Consider the following 15277-nt stretch of genomic DNA (forward strand, 5'->3'; position numbering starts at 1 on the left):
TATTGATGTTTGCGTCATCGTCAAGCTTTCCTCCGGAATTCTTCATGAATGGGAGGATCAACTGTAGTGATTGGAAGTCGGCTTAAGTGATCGACCACTAAGTTCTCACATCCTTTCTTGTCCTTGATTTCCAAATCAAACTCTTGGAGGAGTAAGATCCAATGGATTAGTCATGGTTTTGCCTCTTTTTTTACCGAGCAAGTACTTCAAGGCTGCGTGATAAGAGAAAACAACAACTTTAGTGCCAAAAAGATATGATCTAAATTTATCTAATGCAAAAATAATAGCGAATAATTCTTTTTCGGTTGTTGAATAATTCCGTTACGCAAAATCCAAGGTACGGGATGCATAAGCGATAACGTGAGGTTCTTTCCTGATCGTTTGTCCGAGCACAGCCCCAACACTTCCATCCGAAACATCACACATAACTTCGAAGGGGAAGTCCCAATTTGGTGGTTGGACTATGAGTACCGAAACCAACTTATCCTTTAGTACGTCGAATGATTCTTGGTATTGTTGGTCGAAATTGAAGGCTTTATCCTTCTATAATAGCTCGTACAAGGGTTGGGCCACCTTAGAGAAATCCTTAATGAATATACGGTAAAAACCCACATGACCAAGAAAAGCAAATTTCCCTCACCGTAGTGGGGTAAGAGTGAACGTATTATATCGGTTTTCGCCTTATCTACCGCAATTCCTTTAAATGAAACAATATGACCTAGAATTAAACCTTTATCAACCATAAAGTGACACTTTTCATAATTCAGAATAAGGTTAAATTCTAGGCACCGACGTAATATATTTTTCAAGTTTAATAAACATTCATTGAATGAATTACCGTAAACAGTGAAGTCGTCCATGAAGAATTCAATACCTTTCTCAATAAAATCAGAAAAATACTAATCATACACCTTTGGAATGTGGCAGGTGCATTGCAGAGTCCGAAAGGCATGCGTCGGTAAGCGAAGGTACCGAAGGGACATGTAAACATCGTCTTTTCTTGATCTTCAGGTTCTACTGGAATCTAGAAGAAACCTGAAAATCCATCAAGAAAACAATAGTGAGATTTACTGGCTAATCGTTATATCATCTGATCTATGAATGGAAGAGGAAAATGATCTTTTTGAGTTAAAGAATTGAACTTCCTGTAATCGATGCAGACTCTCCATCCATTCTGAACTCGTGTTGGTACAAGTTCTCCGTCAGAATTTTCGATCATAGTAACTCCTGGATTTTTTAGGAACTACTTGTATCAGACTTACCCATTTGTTATCCGAAATTGGATATATAATATATGCATCTAGGAGTTTTTGTATCTATTTTTTACCACTTTCATCATTGGTGGATTTAGCCGGCATTGACCTTCACGTGTTGGTTTGCGCCTTCTTCTATTTTAATTTTATGGATACAAGTATATGGACTCAACCCTTTTATATCAACGATGATCCATCATATAACCTCTTTGTATTGGCGCAAAACAGTGATTAAGTCCCTTTCCTCCTCATCGGATAACTTTTTGATATGATTACTGGTTGAGTGTTATTTGCTCCGAAGAAGGCGCATTTCAAATGATCAGGCAATGGTTTTAGTTCAACTTTGGGTTCCTGCAAAACAAAAGGTAAGACTATAGGCTTAGAAGAAATCAAATTCAATTCGGTATGATTAGAATTCATGTTTTCATCATGGTCCTCTAGCTCCCTGCATATATCAAAGGAGAAATTAGTCCTTAAATATTCATCAGCTAAAGGATCAATTAAATCGACAGACTTTAAACTTTCCACTTTATCAGGATATCGAATTGCCTTATATACATCAAATTTAACAACCTCACCGTCGAATTCCATTATTAAACTTCCACTCCTGACGTCAATTATTGTATTCTCCATGTCGATTATATAAAAATCAGCGGGAAATATCAAGTCATTTACCTCCACCAATACATTCTCTAAAAGTCATTTTGGATAGATCACCGACCTGTCGGCAAGCTATATCGAAATCTTTGTATCCTTCAAAGGATCGTTAGTAACCATTTTATAAACAGATAGAGGCATTACATTAATTGATGCACCAAGATCACACATTGCTCGTTTTATCTCAACCTTACCAATTTTACAAGGGATTGCGAACATGCCTTGGTCCTTTAGTTTAGGTGGTAACTTTCGTTGGAAAATGGCTGAGACGTTCGCCCCTAAGTTCACTTTCTCGACTCCGGTAAGCTTTCTTTTGGTCTTACAGAGATCTTTTAAAAACCATACATACCTTGGAACCTTCCGGATAACCTCGAGGAAGGGTATGTTAACTTCACCTTTCGAATTACGTATAATATTTTTTTCCTCATCTTTTTTATCCCTTTTGACTAACCTCGATGGGAAAGGCGGTGGCACGTCATAGGCAGATGGTGTTGGGTCGTCTATTTGTTCTTCGTTAGTATCTTCTAGGACCCTGAATCATCAGTCTTAATCTCTTCCTGAGTTACTTCGTTTGATGGAACAGGTGGTGCCACTACTGTACCGCTCCGAAGAGTGATGGAACTGGCGTTTTCCCTCGGGTTTACTTCAGCTTGAGACGGAAGCTTACCTTGTGATTCCACGCGGCTTATGATTTGAGCTAGTTGGCTTATCTGTTTGTTCATCTCTTAGAAGTGTGCTTTAGTTCGAGTCTGGATTGTTTCCTGGGAAAGTGCTAACCTCTCGACAATCGATTCTAATGATGACTTCTACGGTTGTTGTGGTGGTGGAGGTCTCACTTGATAGCCTTGATTCGGTCTCGGGTTCTGAGCATAACTGAAGTTCGGATGATCCCTCCATCCTGGGTTGTATGTATTACCTTAAGGATTATAAGCTCTTTGGGGAGGTCCCGGAAAGTTTTCGACTGCGTTGACTTGAGCTATTGCATCATCTTGAATCAGTGGACAACCGTCTGTTGGATGATCAGGTAATGCACATATTCCACATAATCGGTTTTGTCATGTCTTTCCTGCAACAAGAGAGTTTACGACTTTAGTTAACTTGTCTATTTTATTTTCTAAGGAATATGAACTTATCTCATGAACCCTTCGAGAAGGTTCATTGTTTGTGCGAAATTATTGGGAATTTGCAGTCATCGTCGATATTAAGTCCCTAGCCTCAGTAGGAGTCATATTCACCAAGGCTCCACCGCTACCAACATCGATCATCTTCATTTCCAGGGGAGATAATCCATCATAAAAGTATTTAAGGAGTGTTTGTTCAGTCAACCCATGATGTGGGCAACTAGAACATAACTTCTTAAACCGCTCCCAATAGTCGTAAAGTGACTCTCCATCAAATTGCTTGATTATAAGTATTCTCCTTCGTAGTTCACTTACTTTCGCCGTAGGCAAAACCTGTCAAGAAAAAGACGAGTCATTTGAGCCTATGTAGTAACCGAAATTAGGAGGAAGATAAAATAACCACTCATTTCTAAGTTTTATTTGGTCCTCGGCTACTACCTGTGGTCTCATGCTGGAGCAGACCATATGAAATTCCTTGAGATATTTGTGTGGATCCTCGTTCGACAATCCGCAGAATGTAGGGAAGAGATGAGTAAGGCCAGTTTTCAACTGGTACGGATTTTCGCCTTGGGGAAAATCAATGCTTAAAGGCACTTGTTTAGTAGGTGCCACAGCTAACTCCCGGATAGTAGTATCGACCATCGGATTTATATTACCTGAATTCGAATCTTCTTCTGGATTTGTTTATTGTCTAATTCTTTCCCAAAGTGTCTGTGCGTGGAGTCTCATAGCTTTGGCTTCAATCTCCGGGTCGTGCTCCACTAATGCTTCCGGATTAGACCTGATCATAAATAAAAAAACAAACAAAAATTAGTAACTTTGGCGAAGTCCCCAGCAACGACACCAATTTGACAACTGTCGTTTTGGATGTCAAATAATTCATTTTTCTCAATTAATCAATAAAGAAATGTGTAGTATAGAGAAATAAGGGCCGAACCCTTACGGACTTAGAAAATCACAAATTTATGTTTGAATAGTTCTAGCCAGGCGTGAATAGAAAAATGGGGTTTGTAGTATGAGATTTAAATAGTAATAAAAATGATTAAATAAAATAAAAGCAATTAAAGTAAAAATAAGATGATAGAGATTGTGAATAAATACTGTAAAAATAGCCTCAAGCCTTGATTTGACTCAATTTCCTTTAGATCATCGAATAAGATTTTCCCTCCAGGATTCACGTCGATTACTTTGTCTACAAGGGCTATCCCCGTGACTCTATCTTGTATACCGAATACCCAAGGCAATCTTTGATTTCGGCTTCAGTAATTGATTCTAACAACATCAATTGTCGCAGATCAATTACCGTTTAAGTTCGGGGCGTCCGACTCGGATTGTTGCTTCAATAACCGTCAATTCCGATCTCAAATCCCTCTTGGCGAAGCCATCTCGCCAAGTGTGTTCCCAGGAAGTCGAATTGCTTTCTATAAGCCGAATCTTCCTCCCACATGTTTAATCGCAACAACCTCTTGACCAAAGTCAATCTTTGATTTTGAAAACTGTTTTGATTTTGAAAAATAAGCGCAGAGATTGAGAGAGAGATATTCCGAAGATATTAAGGGCCTGTTTCAATTCTCCCGATGGAATTGAGTCATCGCGACAGCTCTCGGCTTATGAATAGCTAAACATGACAAAAGTCATACTTAGCATTTGAAAACAAAGCTTGGAAAATAAAAGAAAAATGAAAAGAACTTGAAAAGTAAAAAGAGAAAGATTTTATAAAACTAGAGAGAAAAGAATATTGTAATCCGAATCATGAGTTTAGGCTTACCTCAAGTGGGTATTTATAGCCTCTCAAAGCCTAAATGATAAACAAAGAAAATAAATAAAATAATCCTAAAGATAATTGTTTTTTAATTTAAATTCAAACTTAAACTAGTCTCCTAATGCAACTCTACTCGTCAATCTTCTAGAAGGCGTGCAGAGAAAGTCTTTTAGAAGCCGTCACTGATTGGACCTTCTAGAAACCGTCACGTCAGACCGCGTCGTGCCCAGAGTCGTGCCCATGTCTTAGCCGTGACCAAATAATAAAAAAAATGCAGAATTCGCCCGTTTTGTTACAAATTCTGGAAAGCAAGGACCTGTACAAAAACAAGTATAACACAACCAATTTAACAGCAATAATTCCACTAAATTAAAGAAATAACGAGCAAAGATTAACGATTTTAAACCCTCGTTACGCTACCACATCCTCTCAACAAAGATTCCAACATCTTCTTCAACTAGAAAGCTGAATTACAAGCCGGAGCAATCAAATCAATAGGCTTCCATTAACATCAAGAGACTCAGTATTATTAGATGCATCAAGAAAGATTCTTGCAACCTCAATCGAATAGAACGATCCACCAACAACAGCACAATGAAGAGCAGTGGCACCATCGGAACCTTGCACCTGATTAACATCGACACGACCACTTTTAACGATATAGTTCACCACGTCTTTGATCCTGAACATGGAAGCAATCAAAAGGGGGTTCTTTCTTCGTACCCCATTTTCCTCGAACCAATTCTCCTTCCGTACCACAAGCTCGGCTCATCGATATCATGACCCTCTTCTTCAATGACACGTTTGAAGCCAACATGATCATCCGAAGCCGATAACTCTAATAAAAGCGAGAACTTTTGAGGAACCCTACGTACTTTTTTAGACTCACTTTTCATGATGAAACTGGTTTGAGTTAATTCCTTCTTAGAGTCACTGACCATGGAAAATAAGCTTATTTGTAAAAGAAATATTCAGCAACTTGATGAAAAATGCAGACACTGGAATCGGTATAGAAAAGGGAGAAAACAAAGAGAAACGACATTAACTCCCCTCCACCACAATTCATGAAATTACCAGCAAAATGAGGAAGACGACGTCACATGTTTTCCCTAAAGCAACCACTTTAACAGATAAAATACCAATCCTTAAAATCACAACCCTTATGCAACAAATGAACTTATCCAGAAGCTAAACGACAAATGATAGTTTTTAACCATGTAAGAAACAGAAATTCTGTTGCAAAAATGAAGACAACTGAAATTAACTAGACATGCCTAGTAGCCTAATGTACTACTAACATAGAATAGCCAATAACGAAAACATTTCAGAGCCTTTTTTTCTCTCACCAACCAAACGAAAACAAACAAAGCACCAACATTGTTGGAGCTTGAAGCAAACAATGACGGCTCACATCTTCCAACACAGTCGAACACAACAACACTTGCACGGAATCGACCTAATGAAAATGTTATTAAAATCAACTGTGATGCTTCTCGGGATTCTGCTTCTCGAGTGATAAGTATTGAGGACATTGCACACGACAGTAATGGTTTCCTTGTTGACAGAATCAACGTTCTTGTTCGAGCAACATTGGTACGAATGGTTGAAGCTTTAGCTATAAGGCTTGATTCTAAACTAAGTCATGCAAAACCTTCTGGTTTTTTTTTTCTTGAACTCGAGTAATTGCTTTACAAACTCTCCTGGTGAAATATTCATTGGAATGATGCTGGTTTGCGTAGAGAAGCAAAGGAAGCATATGGAGTAATTTGGCCTGCAAGTAACTATTATGCAGCTGGAGGTTGGAGCATTGTTTTGAATCAAAACTGCCAATTAATTGAAAATAAAGTGGTCATGTTACAGTAAATAGATTAGGTTACAGCAAAACGTATGTTCATGTTCATAGTCTCAAACGAACTCGAACCTATAAGAAATATTCTCAGGAAATTCTTCTGAGTAAATCTAACTTTATCAGGTTCAAAATTTTGTGCATCTTTCAACCCACCCTTGGGTTTGCCTGCATGAATGGAAATAAGATGTACCAAAAAAAGGGTACATATAAATATTTACACATTGAATACTTGTAACATTGGTATTCCTAGTGTTCAAATCCGAGAGACCTCAAAGAATAATAACAATTCTTTTACCATCGAAGTCACCAAAGTTCATGCTTAATTTTATGTTTAATATAAAAGATATGATTATTTATGTTTGTTCCCAACAGTTTCAAGTTTTTTTTAATTTAAAGTATTTTTATAAAATTTGGTAACCTATACAGAATAGTATTCGATCAAAAAAAGTGCTTTTTTAAGAAGAAGATATAAAAGAAGTTGAATAATTGCAGTATCTACATACAAAGTAATATCTAAAAAATAATTTGAGAAAAAGATAAAAAGTATATAATTATGGTATTTAATAAAAATCGAGCATTTAATTTATTTTGTTTTCTAAATGTTAATTTAGATGATTAATAATATCCCAAATTTAAAAATAAAGAAACATACTTTTATCATGCTATCTTGTGTATGTATTCTTTATTAAAATTTATAATTTCGTTTTTAGAGAGTTCGTTGGATGAACATAATAATAAAAGGAAATGTTATGTTTTTTTTATAAGATTTGAGTTCAAACAACTATTTTTGCAATGTTATTGAAAACTTTCTTTTCATTTTCTTATGTAATGAAAATAGTTTAAACTAATCATTCAATAAAAATTATATACATGAACAAATATGTATTGTCTATATTTCACGTCACATAGATCAATCATATATATATATATATATAAATATAAAATTTGGGTTATTGTAAACAAATTGGTTTTGTCTACTGCTAGTAATTCATCCCTTAGCCACAGTTAGTGAGGAAATAAATATTAGCTGGTGTTTTTTTATTTTATTTTAAAGAAATGTTGTAATAAGGAAAAAGAGAAAGCTTAGAGAATAGACTGTAGAAGGTTCGTCTCATTTATCAGTTTATCAGTTTTAGTTGGGAATGTTTATAGTGACATTAATTAATGTTGTCAAAAATAAAGTAATTATGTCTATATGTGGATTATCATACTATAGATATAGTAGTTATACTTAACAGTTTGTTTTGATGTGTCAAGTGAACCTGTTAGAGGTCTTGTTTACACGTTGTAGTTGGTTTGAAGGTTTGTATTTAGGATATGTAGGTTCCTCGATAGCTCAGATAATCAAAGAGCTCTATTCGAACTACATTCATGAAGCTATAACTTTCATCAGTGTTATTAGTTGAAACGTTTTCTTCTCCTCACTTGTTGCTAACTTTGCTTTTAGGCCACCATATGCTTTTGTTCTATTCCTCCACCCAGGCCGGAAATGTTACCGAATCGTCCGTGCTAAGACGAAGATGCTGTTGTTACTGTTGTTCATTCTCAAAACTGAATTGTTCGGAAGGGGTGTCCTTCACCAAAGATTGGACCCAGGACACATCTGGCTCTTCTAAAGTTGATGACATTGACTGTGTTAGATTTCCCATATTGCTAACACAACTTTGGAGCGCAAAAGAAGAAAATTTTGTTAGTTTATTTAGCTCTTCTCCCCGTATACCCCAATCTAGTTTTCCATCTGGCGAACCCCAATCCAAAAAGTTAGAAGGCATGGCACCTGGTGAAGAAAACCCTGAATGATGATTTACCGGAGTATGTTCCATAAAGCTCAGGCTTCGGTCTGCAAAGGCAACTGGCCTTGTACTTAATGTCGTAGCTGTAGTTGGCCTAGATGGGTCAATCCCAAAGGATTGAGGTTCCCTGATGGAAGAAGATGCTAGGTTGGTCAGGTAGCTAACTCCAGTGGAAGACGGTAGTTGATTAGTTGAAGTATCGAGTGAGATTCCTCCAAACCTGTTTAATTCACAAGTTTCATCTACAGATGCAGAAAAGGTTGAAGTAGTGGACAAAGGATTTTTCCAATTTGTGGTGGAGGAAAGACCAGGTATGTCATCAATTAGCTGTTGAGTTTGGAGGCGACCATGATTTTCCAATCCGAGTTGCTCCATGTTCAAGTCCATATTCCGAGCACGTCGAGCACTTCTAAGCTTACTACCATGAAGCTGCAAGGACGGTACGATGTTAGATTGACTAGGGCACATCATTCCAGCTATAGAAGAAGATGTACCGGTAGGGGTCAAGGGCGGTGTTGATGTTGGGGGTAACAAAACAGATGGGGAGCCAAGACCATGTGGGCTCATCGAACCCATTTCTAAAGAGGAACCAATAGCTGAATAAGATCTTGGGGAAGGCACTGCCGAACCTGTTGAAGCATATACGGGACGAAGCTCTTCAGGCTTGTGAGCAAAGAAACAGACCTTCCTTTTGCAATTACCCTCATCCTTGCATAAACGAGTTCGATACTGTGCAGGATGAAGCCAACACTCAAAAATACCATGTGCATACTCGCAGTTGTCACCCTGCTTGCATGATCCCTTACGAAATTCGGGACAAGGAACACAACTGTAAAGGTATTTCCTAGGATCACGTCTCCTCGCATTTTCCCCGGGATGAGCAAAAGGGCACTCGGTCCAGTCATGAGAGTAAGCCCTCGAGCAAGGCGTGACCTTGAAATTATACATCCTAAACTCATCTGTGCCGTATATTTCACTCTTAATGTCCGGAAGAGTAAGATCGACAACATACTCTTTCTTCTCGGTTCCATCTTTCAAAACCCGGGTCATTGAATTACAACCCTCTATTTCAGCAGGCAAACCTTCTATTTTACCAACGTTGCCACACCCTTTCAACAAAGACTCCAACATCTTCTTCTTCAACCAAAAAGTTGAATTACAAGCCGGAGCAATCAAATCAACAGGTCGATTTCCATTAGCGTCAAGAGACTCAGTATCAGCAGACGCGTCAAGCAAGATTCTTACAATCTCAGTCGAATAAAAACGATCCACCAATAACAGCACAGTGAAGAGCAGTGGCAGCATCGGAACCACGTGCCTGGTTAACATCGACATGACCGCTTTTGATAATATATTTCACCACGTCCTTGCTCCCGAACATGCAAGCAATCAAAAGGGGTGTTCTTTCTTCGTATCCCATCTTCCTCGAACCAGTTCTCCTTCCATACCACAAGATCGGCTCATCGATATCACAGCCCTCTTCTTTAATGGCACGTTTGAAGCCAACGAGATCATTCGAAGCCGATAAGTCTAATAAAAACGAGAAGTTTTGAGGAACCCTACGTACTTTTTGAGACTCACCCTTCATGATGAAACTGGTTTGAGTTAATTCCGTCTTTGAGTCACTGAACATGGAAAATAAGCTTATTTGTGAAAAGAAATAAGAACACAAGAAAAATAAATATGCAACAACTTGATGAAAAATGCAGACACTGGAATTGGTATAAAAAGGGAGAAAACAAAGTGAAACGACATTAACCCCATCCACCACAACTCACGAAATTAACAGAAAAATGAAGAAGACGACATCACATGTTTTCCCTAAAGCAATCACTTTAACAGATAGAATACCAATCCTTAAAATTCACAACCCTTAGATATACAACAAATGAACTTATCCAGAAACTAAACGACAAATGACAGTTTTTAACCATTTAAGAAACAGAAATTCAGTTGCAAAAATGAAGAGACCTGAAATTAACTAGACATGCAAAACAGACTAACGTACTACTAACATAGAAAAGCCAACAACAACACGTCAGTATTTTTTTCTTCTTTTTCTCACCAACCAAACGAAAAACAAACAAAGCACCAACATTAAAAATAATAGAAAAGAAAAGAAAAAAGAACATAGCTTTTGTTGATACTCCGCTAGGGCTCTCGGAAGAGCCGTGCATCATCACTGTCGTAACCGGTTTTTGTCCGGACACGAAATATTTATTACTTGACGGGAAAAATGATGTGAATAAATGGTTTTAAAAATAATTTGTGAGTCGCCATCGGCCTTTTGGGTCAGGTAGGTCGAATACCTAAAAATTATCTTTTAACAGAGTTTTTAAGAAAACATCAGTTAAAAGATGAGTTGATCTGCGTTTATAACCAAAAATTCTTTCTTTTTAATAATAAAAAGGGATTCGTGGTCGGTTACGTTTAGGGAAGGATTAGCACCCCTACAACGTCCAAAATTGGTACTTTTTAATTATAAATTGTCTCTATTATTAGAAATTTAAAAATTCAAAATATATTTAATTTATAATCCTATTATTTCAAAATTATATAAAATATATTTATTTATTTAAAAATATCAGAAAAGGACTTCTAGGTGCCTTAAGACAGCTCTTTTCTTTGATATTAATAAAATTAAATAATATTTTTTTATTAATATTTAATTTTAAAATACCAGAATAGGACATCCAATTGTATTAAGACTGCCATTTTCTTCGATATTGAAAAATAAATATTAAAATAATTTATTGAAAAAATTTAAATTATTATTTATTCTATATATATTTATGACTACATAATATTAAAAAATATTTAAACAAGTAAAATTAAAACAATAAAATACAATTAGAACTATATATCTAAAAGTTGTAAAATAAATGAAAATATTTAACTTAGTGACTAAATTATAATAAAATTAAAATTAAATACCTAAATCATAATTAATCAAAATTATAGGGATTAAACATATCATTTTCCTTATTTATTAATTTGGTGACTAAAATAAAATTATATAAAATTCATATATCAAATTAAAATAAATTAAAAATATATACTCGGGATTAAAAAAATAATTATTAAAATTAAAGGACTAAATATGATATTTATCCTAAATATATTATTAATACGGTTAATGGCTAAAATATAATAAAATAAAATTTAAACATTAAATTAAAATGATTAAAAGTTAATTTTAGTGACTAAATTGCAAAGTTACAGACCTATAAGGGTTGCGAAAAGGGTTTACCCTTTCCTAAATTACACAGATACCCTCCCCAAAACGACGTCGTTTGGGGAGGGTTTTAAATACCCTAAACGCCTGGCCCGAAGGGCCAAGCTTCCCCATTTGCATCTTTCCTTTCTCTCTAAAAAATGAGAGAACCAGAGTTCTCTCTGGTTTCTCTCTAGTTTCCCTCGCCGGAGGGAAACCGGCAGCCATAGGCCACCGTACTCCGCCGCCGGCCACCGTGAACGGTGGCCGGAATTTACAAAATACCCCCAAAGCGTAGATCTAACCGTCCTAATGCCCGATATAAGGTTATTTTAACCTAAAATCCCATAATATATCGTAGATCTACGATTTTCACCTTTGGCGTTTCGGTTCTCCGATGACTCGTGGAGGCTCTCACGGCGGCGATTTCCTCGGTAAGTCTCTTTTTCTCTTCTTTCGGTTTGTATTTTCTGGGATCGTTGGTGTAGCTCTTTCTCTGTATCTTTTTTTTTCTGTTTGTTGTTGTCCGTTTGTTCTCGGTTTTTTTTTCTTTCTTTGCTGGTTGTTGGTTGCCTCCTCCTGGCTCTCCTCCTCTTTCTTTTGCAGATTCGGTGGTGGCTTTATAGGCCACCACGACGTTCACTTCAGATCGGTCACAAAGGGGTGAACCTCGATGAGTCACCAAACTATGGTGGTGACTCATCCTAGAGTGAAGACGTGTGCGGCTGGCGTTCTGGAAGTGGAGCTTCTGGAGGCTTCAGCGGCAAGGTGACGTGGTACTGGAGTGTCGGTGCCGCGTGGCAGCTGGAATGGCTTCAGAGGCGGCTGGAAACCCTTGAGGCGGCGTCGCACGGGGCTAGGGTTAGAAAACCCTAACTGAAACCCTAAATGTTTTGGGTTTCTATCTGGTTTGGGCTTGTAAAATGGGCCTGATTATTGGGCTCTGGGTTTTGTAATTATTTATTAAATAATAATAATATATAATATTAATATTAATAATAATAATAATAATAATAATAATAATAATCAAATGAATCAAATGAAAAAACTAGTGTCTTCAGCTGCCCCTCTTTGCTCATTCTTGTGTTAACGAGAATAGAGCAAAGACGAAAAGACAATAAGTTTTTTTTCATTTAATCTTCACTCAAAAATATTGAACAAGTTCTTCTTTGGGATTATTCTTCTCATTATGAACTTTTCCACTGGGGATGACAATTTATCTTCTTCTATGATGTAATCTAGAAAAAAATTGAACAAATTTTCTCTTTCAGATGAGTTCTTCTCATTATGAACATTTCTGGAAATGTTGATGTTGATCCATCTACTTCTGTGATAGAGTTAAACAAAAGGTTAAACAAGTTCTTCTCATTATGAACTTTCTCTGGAAAAGTTGATGTTGATCTATCTAATTCTGTGATAGAGTCATGCAAAAGGTTGAACAAACTCTTCTCATTATGAACTTCTTCTTCATTCTTCAGATAAATTCTTCTCATTATGAACTTTCTCTGGAAAAGTTGATGTTGATTAAACTAAAGTCGAACAAATTCTTCTCATTATGAACTTCTTCTTCTTTCTTCAGATGAGTTCTTCTCATTATGAACTTTTTCTGGAAAAGCTGATCCATCAAGTGATGGATTTGCAAAAGGTTGAACAAATTCTTCTCATTATGAATTTCTCATTCCTTCTTCAGATGAGTTCTTCTCATTATGAACTCTACCTGATAATACTGAATCATCGAATGATGAATTCAAGCGAAAAGTTGAACAAATTCTTCTCATTATGAACTTCTTCTTCTTTCTTCAGATGAGTTTTTCTCATTATGAACTTTTTCTGGAAAAGCAGATCCATCAAGTGATGGATTTGCAAAAGGTTGAACAAATTCTTCTCATTATGAATTTCTCCTTCCTTCTTCAGATGAATTCTTCTCATTATGAACTCTACCTGGTAATACTGAATCATCGAATGATGAATTCAAGCGAAAAGTTGAACAAATTCTTCTCATTATGAACTTCTTATTCTTTCTTCAAATGAGTTCTTCTCATTATGAACTTTTTCTGGAAAAGCTGATCCATCAAGTGATGGATTTGAGCAAAAGGTTGAACAAATTCTTCTCATTATGAACTTCTTCAGATAAATTCTTCTCATTATGAAATTTCTATGGAAAAGTTGATCCTCAAATGAGGTTCTTCTTTCATTCAATTCCATAGGAGATGAATCAATGCAAGGTTGAACAAGTTCTTCTCATTATGAACTTTTTCTTCCTCTTCAGATGAGTTCTTCTCATTATGAACTTCACCTGGAAATAGCTCTGCTGCTCTATCTCTTTTTGGAAATGGAATCAAGCAAAAGGTTGAACAAGTTCTTCTCATTATGAACTTCCTCTTCCTCTTCAGATAAGCTCTTCTCATTATGAACTTTCTCTGGAAAAGTTGGTGTTGATCTATCTCCTTCTGTGATAGATTCATGCAAAAGGTTGAACAAGCTTTTCTCATTATGAACTTCTTCTTACTCTTCAGATAAATTCTTCTCATTATGAACTTTCTCTGGCAACGCTGATCCATCGGGTGATGAATTTGAGCAAAATGTTGAACAAGTTCTTCTCATTATGAACTTTTCCTTCCTCTTCAAATGAGTTCTTCTCATTATGAACTCTTCTGGAAATATTGAAAACATTCTGCCCAGAGGCCTTATGAATGGCCCTGAGGCTTTAAGATCAAAAAGCTCCCGAAGGCCTTTTGAAAACATCATGCACTGTAGGTCTTACAGATGACCCTGAGGGTTTTGAAAACATCAAAAAGCTCCCAAAGGCTTTTTGAAAACATCCTGCACTGCAGGGCTTATGGATGTTGGAAATAGTTTACTAAGTAAAAAACTATAGAAATCATTTTTTTACTTTTCAACAACTTCATTTTAGAAAAGATTAAATGAGAAACTTTGGAAAGCGTTTTCTCATTGAAATAATTTGTTGATTGGGTAACATGCCCCAAAATAAAGATAATGTTCATTCTTATGGATTACGTCCATCTATTCTTCATATGTTTGCGTGATTCCTGCATTTGCGGTTTTGAATACCTTCTTATTGTAAGGTATTTTTCACCATGAATCTTCTTTTTCATATGAAAATCTGCAAAACCTTATGTTTGAATGCAATTAAATGTAGCAATGTAATGCATTTTCTGTTATGCAAATAATGTTCTTATGAATGCATGAATGTTTGTGCAATCTCCATTTGACTTCAAAGTGGTGAACTAGGTCTTCCTTCACTTCATCATTTATTTCCAGGGTCACCTCTGGATATTAGTGTATCAACTTATGTTATCAAGCTTGCATTTCTGCAGAATCATCTGATCAACTTGAATCTTTATGTATTCTTTGCTTCATGAAAGTCTTAGAAGAATTGTTTCATTTGTGGAACTCTTGTCGTAGTCAGAATTATGACCTTAATGCCCCATTTTGTCTTGGATAAAACCAACTTTATTTGTTTGGACCAACTTTATTTGTTTGGACTTGTGTAGAAATCCCATAAAGTTTTCATCTTTGAAAAGAGAATCTGTCATCTTTAAAAAGAGAATCTATCATCTTTGAAGAGTGTAGATGTAGATATGCCTGACTCAGCAGGGATTAATTA

General features: G+C 36.2%; 1 pseudogene; it reads right to left on the bottom strand.

Moving 5' to 3' along the window:
* Positions 1–8171: 8171 nt before the first annotated feature.
* On the bottom strand, positions 8172–10068 carry LOC120144031 (annotated as a pseudogene).
* Positions 10069–15277: the final 5209 nt, after the last annotated feature.

The sequence above is a fragment of the Hibiscus syriacus genome, unplaced genomic scaffold (genome assembly GCF_006381635.1).
Source record: "Hibiscus syriacus cultivar Baekdansim isolate YM2019G1 unplaced genomic scaffold, ASM638163v2 tig00110879_pilon, whole genome shotgun sequence".
Classification (NCBI taxonomy): Eukaryota; Viridiplantae; Streptophyta; class Magnoliopsida; order Malvales; family Malvaceae; genus Hibiscus; species Hibiscus syriacus.